The 8,081-nt window shown below is 37.1% G+C and overlaps 1 protein-coding gene and 1 long non-coding RNA gene across 2 annotated transcripts in view; both read left to right on the forward strand.

The window, feature by feature from the left end:
- The window catches only part of LOC112156159, a gene marked incomplete in the record, with an annotated part of 59,262 nt that overhangs the window by 6,207 nt on the left and 44,974 nt on the right, over positions 1–8,081 (forward strand).
- On the forward strand, positions 5,100–7,616 carry LOC118600026. Its single transcript, XR_004949592.1, has 3 exons — positions 5,100–5,435; positions 5,654–5,721; positions 7,308–7,616. It is a non-coding gene; the product is annotated as an uncharacterized LOC118600026 (long non-coding RNA).

The following is an 8,081-nucleotide window of genomic DNA, read 5'->3' on the forward strand; positions in this document are numbered from 1 at the left end:
TATGTAACCCACCTGCCACCCCACAACCCTTGTAACCAATGAATATGATGTTTTTTTTTCAATGATGGACTTGGACATCTCATACCTCTGAAAATCATCTAGTTGGACCCCACACATACAGACAAATGATGATGTGTCTTTCTTCTGAATTTTTCGGGACCAAACTCAAAAAGCCGAAAAAAGACACCTACCATCTTGTTACAACCACCAGAAATGGGTAACCCTCGCCGGTCCCAACATCCCAGTGGGGCCCGACCCAACTTCAAGAATTACGGCTGGGTTTAGCTTGTAGTGTTCGAAATGTTCTGCAAACCTGTTCTATGACATCTAAGAAGCTGGAAAAGGACACCTACTATCTTGTTACAACTACCAGAAATAGGATACCCTAGCCCAACCCAACATCCCGGAGGGGCCCGACCCAACTTCTCAGACGAGGGTTAATTTTTTTGTTTCCATTTTAGGGTTCTAAATGTCCTTTAAACATGTTTTACTTCCTTTAAAAAGTTCTAGGCACCTACCATCTCATTACAACACACAGAAACAGTTAGGACTTTCAGAGAAGGAAACTGAGATATTGGGCCCCCAAAAAGTTTAAAACCAGGATATTGGGCTTTCCGTAATAACTCTGGTTTCTTTGGTGGTATCGGCTTGTAACTCACTCCAGCTTGTTCCCCCTCCCAAGAGCAACCCAGAAACGTTGAAACCAAGTTGATAGAACCATTAGAATGGAAGTTATTAGAAAAAGCCCAATATACCGAAATTGAACTTTTTGGGACCCAATATTGGGGTGCAGTTCCCTTGCTAGTTGGTGCTATTAATGTCAAACCCATACCTTTGTATTAGGGCTTCAGTCTGACTCTGACAATACCAGTTTTGTGTGTCTGTGACTTTACTAGGCTTGTGGAGCTCTGTTGAGGTGCAGGGGTAATGGTCCGAGACCCAACATGCCCTCCAGAGGCCCAACATCCCCCTTCGACCGCTTTTTAGGCAAATAGCTTCGGATCTCAACCATTTCCAATATTTTTCGAAATTTTGAGGCCAAAAGAAACTTACTCCAGAAACAATTTAGGAGCACATTTCAAACCATTTGGAGTTTGTGGGTTGGTGTGGAGGATTTCCAAAAATGCAATCAACCACTGGTTGGTGCTATAGCTGTGAAACCAATATCGGTGTGTTCTGGGCTTCAGCCTGACTAGGCATTACCGGTTTCGTGTGTTGGGGACTTTCTGAGGGTTGTTGAGCTCTGTTGAGATGCGGGGGTATTGGACGGAGACCCAACATGCCCTTCAGAGGCCCGACATCCCCCTGCCTGGACCCTAACCACTTATGTTTACTGAACTGCACGAAGCTCACAGGGTAGACGAGAGGCCATTTACCACACCCTCTTAGTCTGAAAGTCCAAATACTGGGTTCGGCCCAAACCAAGTCCAACACGTTTCCCGGCTCAGCACAGCGCCCTGAGTGAATCTCTAAAAATTCACGTAGATCCGATGCAAAATCCCCCCGAGTAAACAAACACATAGCAAAAGGTCAGAGGTCACCCAAAACGCCTGCACTGGCCAACCAAGGGTTAACCGTTTATGCCAGAGATGAATTTGATGCGTCCCATCAAGGTCCCATCCTGACAATATCCTGCGATTTTGGCGCTACTCGGTCAAAGCGCCGCCACGCTAGAGCCCCGTGGTCTGTTTGCCACAAAGTTAGCGTTCCGAGACCCAGCATTCCCTTAAAATGTGTGAAAAAGGCCCAACTTCCAGGTACCCAGACCCTAATCACAAATATGCTCCAGTCAGCTCAAAAATCACAGGTTTTGCTCATAAGCAAGTCCTGATGGGCCCTGTGAGTCTGGTGGCCCAGATCCTAAGTTTAGCCTGAACCTAGTCCGTCAGGGGCAAAACAGACCCTCTCTTGCTCGGCCCGGAGAATTTGGTGGCACTGCGAGCCTTGAAAAAAATTTGTGGGTAGTTAGGGTCCCAGCACCGGGATACTGGCACACCAGGATCATCAGCCTGTGCGGGGTCAAGGAGGGCGAGGGCAGCAAAGGGTTAAGCTGGTCAAGTTAGGGAACCAGCACCGGGATACTGGAACATCGGGATATTAGACCTGGGCGGGGCCAAGTGGTCAAGCTAGGGTCCAGTGACCTGTCTTTTCCTGTCCTGTGTTGCCATGCCCTGTCTTTTCCTGTCCTGTGTTGTCATGCCCTGTCCTGTGCTGTCTTGACTTATCCCCTCATCTCCTTGCTTGTCCTTTCATTTTCTGTCATGTCTTGTCCTGTTCTGTCTTGTAATGCCCTGTCCTCCCTTGTTCTGTCTTGTCCTGTCATGTCCTGTCCTGTCCTGGCTTGTCATGCCCTGTTCTTTCCTGTCCTGTCCTGTCCTGTCCTGGCTTGTCATGCCCTGTTCTTTCTTGTCTTGTTCTGTTCTGTCCTGTCATGCCCTGTTCTTTCCTACCTTGTTCTGTCTTGTAATGCTCTGTACTGCGTTGTTCTGTATTTTCCAGTCTTGTGCTGTCCTGTCTTGTCCTGTCATGTCCTGTCTTGTTCTGTCTTGTCATCCCCTGTCGTGTTAAGTTAACGGAGCTGGTAGGGAAGTCAGATGTAATAAAATTATTCATGAATTGAATAATAACAAAACCAAAATATAAGGAAGCTGGACAGGACCGGGATTCCTTTTGAATGGGAATGGGTTTTAGATTGCCAGGAGTGGGTGAGACAGGATTATTTTTTAAACTTTGGTCAGGGGCAGGACAGGACAGGGGTAAAAATCCTCTCCTGTGTCATTCTTTAGTCTACAAAGATCTTATAATGTAGAGACAGCATCACAAAAGACACATGTTCTTTCACACTGGGGTCTAACCTTTACTGTTAAATGAAGTCTCCTTGACTTTGGTGCAAAAGCCTTCTTTTAGTGTCAAAAAATCTCTCTGTTTAAATAAAAAATGTATTTATCTGATGTTGTTTATACATTGATTTTTACTTCATGTTCTTATTAAGAGTCCATCTTGGAGATATACTGTACATATATATATATATATATATATATATATATATGTATGTATTATAATATTACATCCTCAATTTTTGAAGTCAGTCAGAAGAAAACAAAATATGAGATTCTTATTAAACTTTATCAGTAACAACTGAAGAACAAACACAAGCTCACTATTGCCCTCTACTGCCTCCCTAACTTAATGTATTTTCAATGCAGCTTCATGTCAGATCCAAACACTAAATGAGCTATACAAGGAAATGTGCAATACCTTACATGTTAAATGGATAATTAAAACATCCAAAATATATATATTTCAATAAAGCATTACATCAGGGCCGCTCAGTTCTGGTCCTCAGGATTTTCAATGGGCATATATATGTATATATATATGTATATGTATATATATGTGTATATATATATATATATATATATATATATATATATATAGATTTAAATTAATTAATATATATTAATTAATATTTTGATTAATTAATAAATGTCTAAATTTAGATTTTTGTTACATTGATAATAATAACTCATAAGGTTTGATTTGATTTCTTTTTTTAGGTGATATTTTTCACTATGAGTCACTTAGAGGCTTCAAGCAGACAGAAAACAACACGGCAAATGAAAATGAAGGTAATGTCTATCCTTTTTTTCTTTCTTGAGGTATTTATTTTACTCTGCATATCATCAAATATGATCAATTCAGTTTCTATGGCATTGGGTAATCTTTCATGCAGCAGAGCCCAGTGCTGCCTCACCTCACAGCCGGCTTTGTATTTAAACAGGATATTTGCAGTGATTTTGAGTATGAAAATGATTCAAATGAATAGAAACATACAAATGACCCATATGTTTTAGCACAGGTTAGATCACAGGAAGTTTTATTATAAGTATGTTATGATGGCAGGTGAGGATGATGATAGGTGAGCCACTGCCTCACATGAATCTGGCTGCTTCAAGTTGGTAGCAGTTAGCCACTGAAGCAATAAACACTGCAGAACATTAGTACAAATTCATGTAGATGAGTTACAACCTCAAGCTTTTGTGAAGAATAACAGAACATGAGAAAACCTGAGTATTTTCACAACATGAAACTATACTATTGTAAAACCAGGTTTGTCTTTAAAGGGTGACCAAACGGGGAAGTTGGAGGCTGACTCTACCCACACCCAAAATTTCAAAATCCAGTCACAGGGGTGGGACGTAGGACTTCAATGAGTTGACCAATCATGAAACTCAAATGTAATACCGTGGTTCAACTTTTAGGGGGCAGCACACTGACAGTTTTTGACTATATTTTAAAGAATTAAACAAGTTTATTTTATTTTGTCAAAAATGTGGCAAAGACCAACAGACGGCACATTTAAAGCCCCATTTATGAAGGTAAATAGCCAAAACAAAGTTGATTTAGGGTTTGGATACCCTTTAAAGTCTGTCACAAGTGGTAGGTACATTGCCGTCCAGATGTTTCTGTCACCAAAACCGAAATGATCTTCATGACAAAGAATGTTCAGTTCATGCCTGTGTTCCTCTGGAGTCATTTAGTTACATACTAATGTTTTTATCATGTAACTTTTTTAATTACAATACAAAAATATTTAGGAACCTTTGATATCATTAAAACTTGCTTCCTACAACAATAAAGTTTCACGTATTTTCAAATTATGAGAAGTATGAAAATGTTCTCACGTTTTTAGATTACGGTGTTATTTTATGGCACCATATTGGAGTGGATGAAATCATGCAAAAAGAGGAGCTCTAATGTTTTCAATGTATTAAAAAAACTTTTATGTTGTAATTCAGGCCTAATATTACTCAAGTTTAAGGTAGAATCTGTTTTCCAATTTCAGTCTGCTCACATCCAGTCTGATAATTAAATTAAAGTTAAACTAAACTATATATCCCGTTCTATTATTACAATTAGAGAAGACAAGCATTCAGTACTTTTTAATGTTGTACAAATGTAGAAACCTTCATTAAATTTTACTGAATTACCATTATTTTTTACTGTTTGACATTGATTTAAATTCTATCTGAAAACTCAGCTTTTTTATATAAATTATTTAGCACCTTTAGATTGTATTCAAGATATTAAAACATACGGATGATACATTTTTAATTTAACATTGCTCAGCATTGTGCTGCTTTTATTCACATACATTTGCATAAAAAAACTTAATTCTTTTATGGGTGTTTGAAATTTTTGGGTTTTTTTTTTTACTCTGCTATTTTAAGTAAACATTTCCAACTTCCAATATTAACCAAGGTTTTTAGTGGAAATTTATTTTTAAGCTGTATGTATTTATAATTTAATTCTATCGGTCATAATATTAACTAGTTTAATTTTGATTTGATTTCTTTTTGCAGGTGATTCTGTCCACTATGAGTACCTCAGAAGCCTTGAAAAGACAGAAAATAGAGCAGGATATGAAAATGCAGGTAATGTCTATCATTTTTATTAAAATAATTTTTCACTGTAGATTCAAAAAAGTGTGTTTCATTAGTATTTGAACAAACAGGTTTTGCCGATAGCTTACTAACTCCATGAAAGCAAAGATGCTGACCGGAGACAACATTTTTCTAGATGCATGTTTTTAAACCTCAAATACATTTATAAAAAGAGTTCCATGAAATGTGGTTTTGCTTTATTTTTACAGATAATTCTTTTCAGTATGAACCAATGAAAGACATTAAACAAAAAGAAAATGAGGCGTCATATGAAAATGTGAGTAATTGTTTTTGCTTATTTATCTGCTCATTTATCGCTCAAAATACCAAAGTTTTAGAGCACCCAGTAAACCTGAAAAGCAATAATTTTCATGCGATTTTTTTTTTTTTTTTTTTTTTTTTTTTTTTTTTCTTTCTTCCTATGGGCATGCTGTGAGTGACACAGGTTGACTGTGAGGTTGTAGCAAATACATACAGAGTGCAAGGATGGTAAAGTAAGGGTCCAGATTTACATTTTCTTTGACCGACCCCCAAACTCTCCCTCCTTTTATGCGTCCTGATTGTTAGAAATAAAAGAAATTAGACTATCAGGATGTTGTTTGTGTGGGCATCCTACAGGCACTTACATATCACCTGTGCATGCAGTATTCATTAGTGATGGCTGCATCAATACTACAATACTGAAGTATGGATCTCGGTGCATTACCAAGTTTGGTAAAGAGTACTCTATAAGAATTTATTCATAATATATAAACAACAAAATAAACGTACATGTGTCATTTCTAGACATTTGTGGTTATTATGTGAGTAATGTTGAGTGGTGATGAATCGCTCCATCCATCACGTGACCAGAGGAGCACACATTGTGTGTTACCCATGTGTTACCATTACCATCAATACAGCACACACAGCAGGAGTGGGGGGATTTGAAAGAAAAAGTTTTGTATTTTGAATCTTGCACATTAAAGTGGTTAGCTGGCCAGTTTTTAACCTGACGTCCCTTGAGGTGAGCCTCAAAGCAACCGTATGAAACACCTGCACTTACCTTATGATGCAACCGCACTTGCCCACGACCCTCAAACCTGCAGCACTGGTATGGGTCACCCCTATAAGGAGGCATGTGGTTAAAGCTGAAATATATTTAGGGATGTTAAATTGAATCACGTGTTGGAAGTGAAAAAGTGTTTAGCTAATATAGATTGATTTATTTCTCACCGGTTCATTTTCTATAACACCTATTACACAGGTTTGTATTTATTTTTATGAATTCTGAACTTTTTGATTCATAAATTTTTCATAATTTTTTACAATTTTTTTTAAGCAAGATGACACTTATATTTGTAAATCCATTTTACTCTTGAAGGTTTTTCTTTGTAATTTATAAAAATACTTTGTTCCAAATTATTACTAGTTTTTTATTATTTATTTATTTATTTATTTATTGTTTATCTAATCTATTATGTTTTTAATCTTTGCCTCCTCCATTTAGGAGTCACCAGAGCAAATTATCAATTTTTTCCTTGATTTATAGTTAATAAATATTAGGGATGACAAGTTTGTTTTCATTATTTTAGTGAACATTCTGGGTTTTCTCCTAAGATCAATGTAGTGATGTTTCATTTTTTTCCACATCTGTGTTTATGTTGCTGCACCTAATTAATAATTAATGAGTCTTAAATCAAATTATAATGTTGTTAGCTGTCACTTTCTGGGATAAATAGAGGTACTACTACTAACTGTTCTTGCTATAATGGGGATCAAATTGATAATTAAACAGGCTTAGTTAAGGAACAGATTGAAGAAAACAAACAAGTTTAACCACCTGTTTAATGAAACTTGTTTATTGATTGTTTCTGTTTTCAGAACATTTAGGAGCTTTGATGACAAAAGCAGCAGAAAAGATGAACTGAAACCATCCAACTGAAGAATAACAAGACTCTGCTAACTCACAAACACAAGAAATCCTGTTTATTATGCAGGAAGCAATAGAATAACATTCATCTTTCTTCACTTTAAACTTTTTTGTAATCAATTTTGTTAAGAGGTATTGGAGTGCCATTTGACTCTTAACAAATATAATTATGCAGAATTTATTCTTCAGTTTTGAAAAATGTGAAAAGAATCTGAAGAAGGGTAATGTGTTCCTGACGCCGCGCCACATGTGAGAGGAGCTACCAGCTCTGTCTGAGTATGTCTCATTTAGAATAAATGGAAGACACGTGATGTTGAGGGATAAGGTTTATTTAGTCTGTTTAGTTTTTAACTATTGTTCATATTTTGAAGCCCAATGAGGCAAATTCCTATGTGATTTTGGGCTATATAAATAAAATTGAATTGAATTAAATATTGAGAAGAGAACATCGGTAATCATGTATTCATGTTTGGGTTTAGGATTATTATTAAAAGATTATTAAATATTAAAATATTTCCCTTGTACAGGGGGTTATGTCTGCATGATAGCCGCTTCCACTGTGCCTCTGTCTTTTTGCCGAGCTTGAAGTCTCACTGTTTTGGTTTAATCTGATGCGGGAAGATATTATTAGGAGACCTTTTTCTTTTTTTAAAGTCTCCATGAGGCCACAAGGATTGGGCACTGATTGGGTTTTTATTTGGTTTTGGTGCCAAAGCGGTTCTTTG

Source organism: Oryzias melastigma, linkage group LG18 (genome assembly GCF_002922805.2).
Source record: "Oryzias melastigma strain HK-1 linkage group LG18, ASM292280v2, whole genome shotgun sequence".
Lineage (NCBI taxonomy): Eukaryota > Metazoa > Chordata > Actinopteri > Beloniformes > Adrianichthyidae > Oryzias > Oryzias melastigma.